Below are 14,482 nucleotides of genomic sequence, written 5' to 3'. Positions count from 1 at the left end.
GGGCCTCCAATTCATATTAGGGGAGCAGCTGTCACACACACTGTCATTTCAGCATCTTTAACCCTTTCCACAATTCCTCTTGCACATGTTCATACAAACAGTCAAGTGTGCAATATTTTATTCTTAAGGGGTTTGTCAAGACAACTGGTTGTCAGAACTCCTGAGCTGGGGAGACATTTCTGTTAAACGTGAAGGAACTGGAAACTTCAACCATTTGCATGGAAATATGTTACAAATGGATTGCACCTCCCGACCAGAGCCCTGGATTGTGGATAACCTTCTCCGAGGATCAGAGCCAGGCACATACCCCAGTCCACCTGCCCAGGTGGTGTCTAGGTGTGTGAGTTGTAGGGTGACCTGCCCTGGTCCTCAGAGACTGGGGTCCTCCCTGCTGACTCCTCTGACCGGTTCTCCAGTGTTCTCGGTCTGCTCAGATTCACAGGGAAATTGGTCAATGGCTGGTTAGAAGGCCAGGCGCCCTCCTGAGCTGTGCTCCCAGCCTTGTGCAGCATGGCAGTGACAAGGTTGATTCCGTGCCTGTCCTCAAGCTGCTCGCAGCCAAGATGCAGAGAGCCGGCACTGAGCTCCCAGGATCTCCAGTGCCAGGGGCCTTGACTCTCTCTTTCTTCCTCTCCTGCCAGACCACCCACATTCTGCCTGACTCCTGTCTGACCTTCCAGAGGAGTGGAGGGATAGCCTCTCCTGGGAGCCCCTCTCAGGTTGAGCCTGACTATGGTCCTCCTCACCCATGCATGATCTTGAGGACACTGCTGCCCTGCATCAGGGTCTGCTGCAGACAGGTACCCTGGTGATCACCGGGTCTGATTAATTTAGTGGTCTCCAAAGTGGGAATTGTGTCCTCACAGAGTGAGATGTCCCCAGAGTACAGACCAACATGAAAAGCTTGGGATGAAAATATGAGAATTCCACTTAACATTTTAGCATTCGTTTAAAGTGACATTGGTATGGAACGTATAACATATAAGTTAGGAAGCATGATGATAAATTAGATGCTTGGAGGCCCTCCACCAAGTTGGGTGGTAGAATATTATCAACCTTTACCTCACCTGGGCCTTCCTCCCAATCCATTTAACTTTCATCATTCCTACTATTTGGAATTTTTTAAAAAATATCAAGCTCATACAACTTCACAGCAAAAACCAATCATTTTTAAAAAAACAAACAATCTGACTTAAAAATTGGCATGTATACCTATGGCTGATTAATGCTGATGTATGGCAGAAACCAACATTGTAAAGCAATTATCTTCCAATCATAAATAAATAAATTTTTTAAAAAGTAAAAAAAATGGGCTGAATATCTGAATATATATTTTTCTAAAGAAGACATACAGATGGTCAAAAGTTACATGAAAAGATGCAGAACATTGCTAAATATCAGGGAAATTCAAATCAAATTCACAATAAGATATCACCTCACAACTGTTAGAGTGGCTATTTTATATTTATATATATATAGATATAAATATATATATATATATTAAAAGAACAAGAAATAACAAGTGTTGGTGAGGAGGTGGAGAAAATGGAATGCTTATGCACTACTGGTGGGAATGTGAATTGGTACAGTCACTTTAAAAAACAGCATGGAGTTTCCTTTAAAAAAAAAAATAAGAAGCTTCCAGTTCAAGATGGCAGAGTAGAAGGACATGTGCTCATTTCCTCCTGCAAGAGAACCAAAATTGCAACTAGCATTGACAGGAGAACGATGGAACCCACCAAAAAAGACATCTCACGTCCAAAGAAAAAGAAGCTGCAACAAGATGGTAGGAGGGGCACGAACATAATAAAATCAAATCCCATATCTGTCAGGTGGTGACCCACAAACTGGAGAACAATAACATCAAAGATGTTCTCCCACTCTTGTGAAGGTTCTAAGCCCCATGTCAGGCTTCCCAGCCTGGGGAGCTGACAAAGGGACAGAATCCTCAGGGAATCTGACTGTGAAGGCCAGCAGGCTTTGATTACAGGACTCCCACAGGACTGGGAAACAGAGACCCCACTGTTGGAGGGCACAGACAAAATCATGCGTACTCCAAGATCCAGAGGAAAGGAGCAGCGACCCCACAGGAGACTGAACCAGGCCGACCACTACTGTTGGAGGGTCTCCTATGGAGGTGGGGGTCAGCAGTGGCTCATCATGGGGACAAGGGCACTGGCCACAGCAGTCCTGGAAGATGCCCTTGGTGTAAGTCCTCGAAGAGGTCACCATTAACCCTACCACAGAGCCCACAGACTCCAGGGCTGGGTCACCTCAGGCCAAACAACTAACAGGGAGGGAGCACAACCCCACCCATCAGCAGATAACAGGATTAAAGTTTTTCTGGGCATGGCCCTACCCACCAGAGCAAGACCCACTCCTTCCCATCACCAGTCCCTCCCATCAGGAAGGTTACACAAGCCTCTAAGCCTCCTCCACCAGAGGGCAGACAGAAGAAGCAAGAAGAACTATAGTCCCTCAGTGGCGAGAACAAAACCACATTACAGAAAGTTAACCAGGATGAAAAAGCAGAGGGTTTTGTCCCACGCGAAGAGGCAAGATAAAACCCTACAAAAACAACTAAATGAAGTGGAGATTAGGCAACCTTCCAGAAAAAGAATTCAGAAAAATAACAGTGAAGATGATTCAAGATCTCAGAAAAAGGATGGAGGCAAAGGTTGAGAAGATTCAAAAAATGTTTACCAAACACCAGAAGTATGAAAGAACAAGCAGAAATGAAAAATATACTAGAAGGAATCAATAGCAGAAGAACTGAGGCAGAAGAACAGATAACTGACCTGGAGGACAGAATGGTGGAAATCATTGCTGCAGAACAGAATATAGAAAAAAGAATGGGAAAAAAAAAGCAAATAGCCTAAGAGACCTCTGGGACATTAAGGGCACTAACACTTGCATTATAGGCATCCCAGTAGAAGAAGAGAGAAAGGAACCAAGAAAATAATTGAAGAGAGAAGTACTGAAAACTTCCCTAACATGGGAAAGGAAATAGTCAACCAAGTCCAGGAAACGCAGAGAGTCCCAGGCAGGATAAACCCAAGGGGAAACACAGAGAGACAAATAGTAATCAAACTGATGAAAATTAAAGACAAGAATAAAATATTAAAAGCAACAAGGGAAAAAATAACAACATAAAGGAACACCCATCAGGTTATCAGCTGATTTCTCAACAGATATTCTATGAGCCAGAAGGGAATCCATATATTTAAAGTAATGATAGGGAGGAACCTACAACCAAGAATACTCTACCCAGCAAGACTCTCGTTCAGATTGGATGGAGAAATCAAAAGCTTTCCAGAGAAGCAAAAGTTAAAGAGAATTTAGCACCACCAGACCAGTTCACTTCAGTTCAGTCGCTCAGTTGTGTCCAACTCTTTCTGACCTCTGACACCAGGCTTCCCTGTCCATTACCAACTCCTGGAGCTTGCTCAAACTCATGTCCACAGAGTCAGTGATGCCATCCAACCATCTCATCCTCTGTTGTCCCCTTTTCCTCCTACCTTCAATCTTTCCAGCATCAGGGTCTTTTCCAATGAGTCTTCCCATCAGGTGGCCAAAGTATTAGAGCTTTAGCTTCAGCATCAGTCCTTCCAATGAATATTCAGGACTGAGTTCCTTTAGGATGGACTGCTTTGATCTCCTTGCAGTCCAAGGGACTCTCAAGAGTCTTCTCCAACACCACAGTTCAAAAGCACCAATTCTTCAGCACTCAGCTTTCTTTATGGTCCAACTCTCATATCCGTACATGACTATAGGGAAAACCGTAGTTTTGACTAGACAGACCTTTGTTGGCAAAGTAATGTCTCTTCTTTTTAATATGCTGTCTAGGTTGATCATAGCTTTTCTTCCAAGGAGCAAGCCTCTTTTAATTTCATGGCTGCAATCTCCATCTGCAGTGATTCTGGAGCCCAAGAAAATAAAGTCTGTCACTGTTTCCACTGTTTGCACATCTATTTGCCATGAAGTGATGGGACTGGATGTCATGATCTTAGTTTTTTGAATGTTGAGCTTTAAGCCAACTTTTTCATTCTCCTCTTTCACTTTCATCAAGAGACTCTTTAGTTCCTCCTTGCTTTCTGCCATAAGGGTGGTGTTATCTGCTTATCTGAGGTTATTGATATTTTTCCCAACAATGGCTGTCTGAGGAGGCCTTACAAATAGCTGTGAAAAGAAGGGAAGTGAAAAGCAAAGGAGAAAAGGAAAGATATATCCATTTTAATGCAGAGTTCCAAAAAATAGCAAGGAGAGATAAGAAAGCCTTCCTCAGTGATCAGTGCAAAGAAACAGGAAAACAACAGAATGGGAAAGACTAGAAATCTCTTCAAGAAAATTAGAGATACCAAGGGAACACTTCATGCAAAGATGGTTATCAGCTGATTTCTTAACAGAAACTTTACAAGCCAGAAAGGAATGTTACCATATATTTAAGGTGATGAAAGAGAAGAACCTACAACCAGGAATACTCTACCCAGCAAGACTCTCACTCAGATTTGATGGAGAAATCAAAAGCTTTACAGACAAGCAAAAGTTTAAGAGAATTCAGCACCACCAAACCAGCTTTACAATAAAGGCTAAAGGAACTTCTCTAGGAAGGAAACAAAAGAGAAGGAAAAGACCTACACAAAATAAACCTCAAAAAATTAAGAAAATGTTAATAGGATTATACATATTGATAACTACCTTAACTGTAAATGGATCAAGTGCACCAACCAAAAGACATAAGCCTAGCACTTCCACTTACCACATCACTCTGTTCAATCCCTGAAATTTTATGCAATTATTTCAAATTATTAGGTTAATCATGCTTCCATTACAGTTTGCAACTGTAATTATCTTTTATTTTTTGTCTGGGTATTGATTGTGAAAACTGATAAACATCTTTTACTACTGTGATTATGTAATCAAGATTGCCAGGAGAAATATCAATAACCTCAGATAAGCAGATGACACCACCCTTATGGTAGAAAGCAAGGAGGAACTAAAGAGCCTCTTGATGAAAGTGAAAGAGGAGAGTGAAAAGGCTGGCTTAAAACTTAACATTCAAAAAACTAAGATCATGGCATTCGGTCTCATCACTTCATAGCAAATAGATGGGGAAACAATGGAAACAGTGACAGACTCTATTTTTTTGAGCTTCAAAATCACTGCAGATGGTGACTGCAGCCATGAAATTAAAAGAGGCTTGCTCCTTGGAAGTAAAGCTAAGACCAACCTAGATAGCATATTAAAAAGCAAAGACATCAATCACTTTGCTGAAAAACGTCTGTATAGTCAAAGCTATGGTTTTTCCAGTAGTCATGTATGGATGTGAGAGTTGGACTATAAAGAAAGCTGAGTGCCAAAGAATTGATGCTTTTGAACTGTGGTGTTGGAGAAGACGCTTGAGAGTGCCTTGGACTGCAAGGAGATCAAACCAGTCAATCCTAAAGGAGATCAACCCTGAACATTCATTGGAAGAACTGATGCTGAAGCTGAAGCTCCAGTACTTTGGCCACCTGATGGGAAGAACTGACTTATTGGAAAAGACCCTGATGCTGGGAAAGATTGAAGGCAGGAGAAGGGGATGACAGAGGATGAGATGGTTGGATGGCATCACCAACTTGATGGACATGAGTTTGAGCAAGCTCCAGGAGTTGGTGATGGACAGGGAAGCCTGGTGTGCTGCAGCTCATGGGGTTGCAAAGAGTCGGACATGACTGAGCAACTGAACTGAACTGACTGAAGTATTATTCACTTAATATAATTGTATCATGATTAATCAACAGAAAATAACAGAATTCTGTATCATCAAAACTACCATTTAATAGAAAAACCTGTAATCATTTTTTAAAATCCAGATGCATAATAGAGTTATCTTAGAATTTTTTGAAAAAATACAAATGCCCAGGTACCTCCAGATATGTTTCTAACAAGCAGCCATATTTAAAAACAACAGATTATATGAGGATCTTTTACTGTTATCTAGTTTGTTTTCCTTTTCTATTTCCTATTCAGTGCTTCCATTTCATTTAGTTTATGTTTTCCAATTTCTCCATGTCTTCTTTTTTGTTGTTGTTCTTTCTCAAGACTTTATCTAGTAGAAAAGGTTTTTTCACACACACACCACATACACACACACATACATATATTATACATATAAATATTTTAGAAAATTTATGAATTTTTGCCTAGCTAAAAAATCCATGATATTTTGATTCCACTTGTTTGACTTAGTATGTGTAGAATGTGTAGAATGCTACATTTCTAATTTATATTCACACAAAACTCTGATATAGTTCCATGCTTTTTAGCATCTAGTATTAGTGCTAAAACTCTAGGCAATTTATCTTAGTGATTAAAAATATTTGTGAATGAGGCTTGAAACTTCTAAACCAATTCAGAGAATATAAAGAAATACTAAATTGTAAACAAAACAAAAAAACAGGAATTAGCAAGAGATACCTAAAGTTCAGATTTTGTTCAAATTTCATAAAGTTTCATGCCACTGTCCATTATTCATTTTCATATCTTATTCAAGACTCCACTTTGTATTTAAATGCATTGAGTAGCTTCAGTTGTGTGAAATAAATTATGGTAAACTCTTTTCTCATTATTAGACAATATTAGACAAATATTGTCTAATTTTTCTTGTTATGGCTTCTTAGAAACATCCATCATTTAATTTCTAAATACATGGGATTTTGTTTAAAGTATCTTTAATATTAATTTCTCATTTCAATGCTTTATTCTCTGCAAACATCCTCTGTGTTTTTTTCAGTCTAAGTTATTGAAGCTTTTGATGGCTAACTTGAAGATCTCTCTTGGTAAATGTCACACTGCACTTAAAAATATGTGGGTTATTTTCAAATATCTTCAATATTGATTTCTAACATAATTCCATAGTCATAAGAGAACAGACTCTGCATTCAATATCTTTAGATCATGTAATTTTTGCACCTTGTTTTATGTCCCTGAATATATTTTAGTGTTTCCTAATTTACAATCTATGGGAACTTGAATAGAATTTGTATCATACTGTTGTGTGAGAATTGTATAAATCTTAATTATGTTGAAAAAAGAAATAAACAGAAAGATATAAAGCCATGAAAAAAAAGATATGATGGGGGAAAAAGTTTTCCCCATCATAATAGGAACAAACGAGGTAAAATATTCATGAATAAACTTGACAAGGACCATGAAGAAAACTTCAAAATGCTCCTGAAAGTAGTCTTAAACAAATAAAAAAGTAAGGAATCTTGAATACAAATGAAGACATTCCTTATTTTTGGACAAGATGACTCAACTTCGTAAAAACATCAATTATCCTGAAGTTATACATAAAGTTAATATGGTCCTAACAAAAGATATCAGTTAGAATAGCTAGGAAAACCCTGAAATAAAAGCAGTGGAAGGAAGATTAGTCCTATCAGACATCAAAACATAATAATGGGAATTGAGTTCAATCTCTTTCCTCTATTGCAACAGCTGTAGATACAGTTTTCCTTGCTGTTCACACAGACACACACAGTGTAACTCCTACATGTGACACCAGCACACAAAGGGATAAAGCTGTGTGACAGACTAGAAACAGGTCCAGCTGCATTTGGATATTTAGTATATGACACAAATGCATTTCAGATCACAAGAGAAAAGATGGCCTTTAAAAAAAATGTTGGGATAGATATTTGGAAAAAGATTACTGGATCTGTAAACTAAGCATAAAACCAAAAGACTTTTAGGAAACAGAGGTGAATTCCATTACAGTTGGGTTGAGAAAAGCCTTTCTAACTAGGATTCAAAATCTAGATGCAATAAATGAAAAGAATGACTAAATTAATGGTCTCAAAACAGAAGCTCTTAATGGTAAAACTCACTATGAATGAGTAAAAAGAAGCCTGGGAGAAATAGTCACAATTGAACAAAGATAAAGCACTAATATTTCTAATACGTATTTTAGACAAAATTTTAAATCCAAAGAAAAGAACACCCTCAAATCCAAAAGGAAATGGACAAAATATATAGACAGGCAATTTACAGAAAGAAGATGATCAAATGATTCATAAACAAATGAAAAGCTAATTTCACTCATAATAATTGAAATGTAAATTATAATGTATTGAAACACTATTTACTGGCCCTCAGGTCCATGCAGGTGTGGGGAAAACAGACACTGTCACACCTGCTGGTAGGAGTGCAGAATTTGGGGAGAGGGAAATCAAGAATAGTTAACAAAATAAATACTTATTTACTCTTCCTTCTTGGAATCAATAATATGCCTCCACAAATACAAGCAACCTATGTGCAAGGTTATCTATTATTCCATTATTTTTAATAGCAAAGGCTTGTTAAAAAAACCCAAATGTCAATGCACAAGATAGTTGAATAAGTATGGAACAGCCTCAGAATGGAGTACAATGTGGAGTACAAACGAATGAGGAGCATCTCTATGAACCAGTAAAAAGACATTTCTAATTGAAAAAAGCAAGGCACAAAAAAGATATATATATACTAACTTTTGTAATAATTTATAAGTGGCTTGCTTAACAAAAGAGACCCAGGAAGAATAAATTTGAAATTATTTCAAATACCATAGTACGGGAACAAGAAGAAAGAGGCAGGAATGGGATTGAGACTTCAAATACAGCTTTTTTTTTTTTTCTTAGTTTTGACCTTTGGACCATGTAAAACAAATGTTCAAAAATTAAATTATATCATAAAGGGGAAAAAATGAATTGTGTACAAACAGAAACAGATGAAACTAATGGTATATCAAATTGATAACATATTTACATAGTGCTGACTTGACAGCCAAAGAAATCCTGAACGTGACCTGGTAGGTTATGGTTGGTTTGGATGTAGTGATTCTGAAAGTATTTTGAGTGTATTCTAGGCTTAAGCAAATTATTACTGAGAAATGGAATATTGCCTGCCATGTCAGTAAACAAAGGATGTCACAGTCATTAGCAATTGCAGCCAGCACGGACAGTGAGCTGGTGAGCCCTGAGGGAACTCAGGAAAGAACAATACCTGCCCTCTAGCAGCCATCAGACTGTAGCCACTCCCCATGGTGAGCCCTGAGGAAACTCAGGATTTGAAAACACAGGATACTAGCTGAGGAGCATATCAAAGGAATGATTTCAGTAAGCCCAGACTCTTGCATCTTCCCATACACAGAAAAGTGCTAGGTTCCTTAACATGAGATATCTGGTTTTCTTTAATTTACAGTTATCTTTTGACTTTAGACTACTTGCCCTCTGTTGCAAAACTTCTATATAACCTGGCTCCCCCTCTTGCCTCCTTGGAGCAGTTCTCTCAGGGTTACTTGAGATGCTGCCTCCTGGGCTTAAGTCCTAAAAATTTCCATCGAATAAAATATAACTCAACTTTTATATTGATATTTTGGGGGAACCAGATTCTTATTGTAGGAGAAAGGAGATGGAACTATTAACTTTCAGTTTTAAAAAAGCAGTTCTCGGTTCAGTCCACTGAGAAGGTCTAGGGTCAATGATGCCATGGTAGCAATGAGCATTTCTATCTAATGCTCAGATACTGGTTTCTAACCCCCACCACAACCCCACTAAAAGATACCAAGGCTTCTTGAGAAATGGCTGACTCTAGGCCTGGGTCAAAGTACAAGTCAGAGCTGGATTAGCTCAAAGACTTAAGGGAACATATGAAAGGATGCAGAGATCGACCTGAACACCCAGCATCTCATCTCTACACATTCGGGGCAGGCACTCCTTCCCCTGCCAGGCACAGGGAGGTCTGAGATGGGCACCCGGAAGGATGCAGGAAGACAGGTAGGGCTTCAGACCAAACTGGTTCTCTTGTCCGCCACAGCTAACAACCCCATCACCTGCAGAAGACCCTGCCCTTCTTGAGCCCCTGGCTCTGCCAGGACGGCAGACTCCACATCTGGCAGCCGGTTGGCTATCCTTGAGAATCTCTGGCAGACTCCACAGCCTGCTCCCTCTCCTGCTCCTGAGAGTCCTCTCCACTCACCTTAGGGACATCCTTTCAATACTCAAAACTCGAAACCCTCCAGTGTCTGTCCATCGCACCTGGAGGAAAGGTCAAACTCCACAGCTCACAAAACTGGCTCTGTTTCAGCTCCTCCCTCCTCCCACCTGTGCCTGCTTCAGGGGCTTGCATCTTTGGACCGTTTGTAGGAGTCACATCACAGCCGTGGTCAGTGGTCACGGCTCAGACACATCCTCTCTGACCAGGGTAAGCCTCTCCTCACCCCCTCCTCAGTCTCCACCCTAATTACGGTTGTTTTTTTTTTTTTTTTCTTCTACCACTTATCTCCTGCCATTACCTTGGCTTTTCTTTAGATGACTTATTCAGCTCCCCTCTCCCGCATCTGCTTGTAAGCACTCCTCAGGGCCAGCAGCAGACAGCACACAGGAGGTTAAGGAATGCAATGCTGTAGGCAACCGAGGCCACAAACCCAGGCCCCTCCTGGTTACTTGGCACAGTGACTGGAGTACGGCTTTTGGAACCAGTCCTACCATGGTTGAAACTCCAGCTTTGCCACTTAATGGTCCTGAGACCTTGAACAAGTCCTGTGACTGCTCTAAGGCTCAGTAACTTCAACTAAGACGGAGACACAGCACCCGCCCTGCAAGCAAATCTTCCCAGGACACTGCTCTGACTCCTGAGACTCAGCAGAGCACCTGCCTCTGAGAGCCAGGAGACAGGGAGTGAGGTGAGCCCCTCCATACCCCAAGCTGGCTTGTCTGTCTTTTTAACATTGCTCCCCACGCTGAGCCTGGGGCAGGGGCAGGAGCCTCCCTGGCCTCTTCCCCTCCAGGCCTCCCAGTCCCCTCCTGGACGCAGAGGGGAGCGGACTCCAGGTTTCCTGGCCCCGCCCACCATCACTAATGAGGAACACACCCAGAACCCGGAGCTGACCCCATTGCCCCTGCAGGCTCTCTCGCATCGATCCTTTCCTCAATCCTATCCCAGCTTTAGAGCTGACAACATCCTCTTCTCCCACACACAAGGCCCTCTGCCATCTTCACAAGCAGTCGGCAGGTCAGCCTTCCTGTTCCCATTTCACAGTCCGGGAAACTGAGGTCTCGTGTTGGGTAGGCTTTGGGCCCAGGCTGGCTTTTCCTGCCACTCGAGCAGCTGAGGAAGCTTGCTCCTCGCGCCAAGGCGAGTGGCGGTGCTCGCGCGGCAGAGTGAGTCACGAGCCCCGGCGGCCGGGGGTGCGCGCTCCGCCGGTCTCCTCCTGGCGCCTTCCCCGCGCACGCACCCGCGCCCCGCAGCCCCTCCGCCTCCCATCGTCTCTGCCGGACGGGCGCACACTTCGGCAAGCCGGGGCTCCCCGGCCCCGCCAGCCAGCCGGCCACGCTCACTGTCACCCACGCGCGCCTGTGGTCAGCCCGCGAGTCCCCGCCCGAGGCCCGGACACCTGCCGGCCAGCGGGCTCGCAGCCGCGCCTCTCAGCGTCCAGACCCGCCGCCGCCGCAGCTCCTCCCGCGCCCCGCCCGCAGCGCCGCGCCCCGACTCACCGGCTCCCGGCGCGCCCCGTGTCGGAGCTCGGCCCATGGGTTGAGCCCGCCGCTCCCGCTGAGCCGGGGCGCCGCGGACCCTGCCGGCCGCCCGCCGCCTGCCGCGCGCGGCCCGGGGCGCAGCTCGCCTCACTCCGGCGGCCGCCCTAGAGGCGCGGCGCGGCGCCCCCTCGCGGCCGCACGGGGAAGGCTGGGCGCGCAGAGCTCCGGGTGGGGCTGCGGAGGACCCTGCCGCGGGGCTCCCTTTCCCGCTCCCTTCTGAGGCCACCCATCCCCGAGGCGTCCCCGCTCACCCCGCCTCTGCTCTGCTGCGGGCCTCAGGATCAAGGCCGTAAGCCCAGCCCAGCATTCAGGACCCTCCGCTGTGGCTCGCCTTCCACCCCCTGGAGGTGGGACCCACTACAAGCATCAGATGGCACCCTCACGTCATGGCTCCTGCTGGACTCTGCAGCTGAACTGGCCCCTCCCCACTACCGACTCTCTCACCTGGAAAACCCCTGGCAGCCTAAAATCCGGTGCACCTCTTTTACAGGCCGCTCCTCTGGACTCTCCTCCTGTGATGGCCGCTGATCTGTGGTTTGTCTGTGCTCCCTGTCTGGTGGGCACAGGGTGGGCATCAAAGGATGGGAAGAATGCTTATCACCCTCCAAAGCGTCTTCTATCGGGGAGGTGGTCCTAGGAACCAGCCTACTGGGAGGGTGGCTCACCACTCTGAAGACACTGAGCTGCTAGGAGGATAACCGGTTGCTATTTCACTTTTAGAATTGGGGGGAGGGAGCCTGAACAAGATTGGGTGACCTTCCTCAGCTGGCTCCTGCTGGACATTAAAAGTGTCCTGGTTTGTCCCAGTGTAAAAGTCGGGGTATCTGTCCTTTGCTTCAGTCAGGACCTACCTAAGGAGATGTGGCAGGTTACCCAACCCAATCAGCTTTAGCAAAAATAATTTATTGGCTTCAGTTCAGTTCAGTTCAGTCGCTCAATCATGTTTGACTCTTTGCGATCCCATGAACTGCAGCATGCCAGGCCTCCCTGGCCATCACCAACTCCCGGAATCTACTTAACCCATGTCTACTGAGTGGGTGATGCCATCCAACCATCTCATCCTCTGTCGTCCCCTTCTCCTCCTTCCCTCAATCTTTCCCAGTATCAAGGTCTTTTCAAATGAGTCAGCTCTTCGCATCAGGTGGCCAAAGTATTGGAATTTCAGCTTCAACATCAGTCGTTCCAATGAACACCCAGGACTGATCTCCTTTAGGATGGACTGGTTGGATCTCCTTGCAGTCCAAGGGACTCTCAAGAGTCGTCTCAAACACCACAGTTCAAAAGCATCAATTCTTCAGTGCTCAGGTTTCTTTATAGTCCAACTCTCACATCCATACATGACTACTGGAAAAGTCATAGCCTTGACTAGACAGACCTTTGTTGGCAAAGTAATGTCTTTGCTTTTTAATATGCTGTCTAGGTTGGTCATAACTTTCCTTCCAAGGAGTAAATGTCTTTTAATTTCATGGCTGCAATCACCATCTGCAGTGATTTTGGAGCCCAAGAAAATAAAGTCTGACACTGTTTCCACTGTTTCCCCATCTATTTCCCATGAAGTGATGGGACTGGATGCCATGATCTTAGTTTTTTGATTGTTGAGCTTTAAGCCAACTTTATCACTCTCTTCTTTCAATTTCATCAAGAGGCTCTTTAGTTCTTCATCACTTTCTGCCATAAGGGTGGTGTCGTCTACATATCTGAGGTTATTGATATTTCTCCCGGCAATCTTGATTCCAACTTATGCTTCCTCCAGCCCAGCATTTCTCATGATGTACTCTGCATACAAGTTAAATAAGTAGGATGACAATATACAGCCTTGACGTACTCCTTTTCCTATTTGGAATCAGTCTGTTGTTCCATGGCCAGTTCTAACTGTTGCTTCCTGACCTGCATACAGATTTCTCAAGAGGCAGGTCGGGTGGTCTGGTATTCCCATCTCTTTCAGAATTTTCCAGTTTATTGTGATCCACACAGGCAAAGGCTTATGAAGCATTTATTGGCTTATGAAGCATTAAAAGCCAAGATATTCTGCTTTCAGGAATTGTTAGGTCCAGACACTTAAACACTATGAATAGGAATCCACCTTTCCCTTCTCCTAGACCTGCTATGTCTGGGTTGACACTGTCAGAAAGAGCACAGCTGCCTGATATTCCCAGGAAACCACAGAACTGCCACACACTCTGAAGAGGTCGGCTCTGGCCATTTCCAAAGTCCTGAAGAATGAGGATTACCGGCCTAGGTGTTGCCTCCCTGGAACCAAAGGTGAAGTAGCCCTTGTGTTCAGCCTGAAGATGGAGCAGGGAACTACTCTAGCATGCGCCAAAGGCTATTTGTAGAAGACCAAATAAAAACAACAATGCTTGTATCTCGTACCGTTGGCAAAACTGAGGCCTGGAGACAGAAGGCATCTGTCTGGGGCACATAGATGTATTAGGGCAGGTGAGTTGGATGGGCTGGGCAGGGAGCAGCAGAGCTTTATGACAAGGCTAGGGCCAGAGGCTGGTCCCAGTGAGGGTCATGCCTGAGACCAGTGTCAACAACCTGGCCGCGGTGAAGAGGAAGGAGAAACAGGAAGGTTGGGGGAGATTCCCAGCATTTAGATTCTCCTTGGGGCTTAGGTACTAAGACCAGTCCTGAGGCCAGTGAACCTTCTCGGATTCTCACCGCATGCCTGGAGCCCTCAGGTCAGGCCCTGCATGCCTGCTGGAGGCATGCTGGGGTTCTAGGGAGAGAGGGCTGCATGAGAAAACTCGGAAGAGCGAGCCCACTCACCTGTGACTTGCTGGGGCCTGAGCAGCACTTCAGGGCCCCCTCACAGAGTGCAGCTCAAAGGAGAAGGGCAGGTCTCTCCCCACCCCACCCCTCTCTGTGAGCAAAGGCTTGGGGACCACTGAGGAGCTGTTGTCACACTGGGTGAAGTGGCG

General features: G+C 44.3%; 1 protein-coding gene across 2 annotated transcripts in view; it reads right to left on the bottom strand.

Moving 5' to 3' along the window:
- The window catches only part of RASGEF1C (RasGEF domain family member 1C), a 129,154-nt gene extending 117,496 nt beyond the window's left edge, over positions 1–11,658 (bottom strand). For both annotated transcript variants that reach the window (NM_001435036.1, NM_001103259.1), the window contains 1 exon segment: positions 11,517–11,658. The gene's annotated coding sequence lies outside the window, so the exon portion shown is untranslated.
- Positions 11,659–14,482: the final 2,824 nt, after the last annotated feature.

Source organism: Bos taurus, chromosome 7 (assembly GCF_002263795.3).
Source record: "Bos taurus isolate L1 Dominette 01449 registration number 42190680 breed Hereford chromosome 7, ARS-UCD2.0, whole genome shotgun sequence".
NCBI lineage: Eukaryota > Metazoa > Chordata > Mammalia > Artiodactyla > Bovidae > Bos > Bos taurus.
The sequence above is the reverse complement of the archived record's forward strand: the minus strand, read 5'-3'. Positions and strand labels throughout refer to the sequence as shown.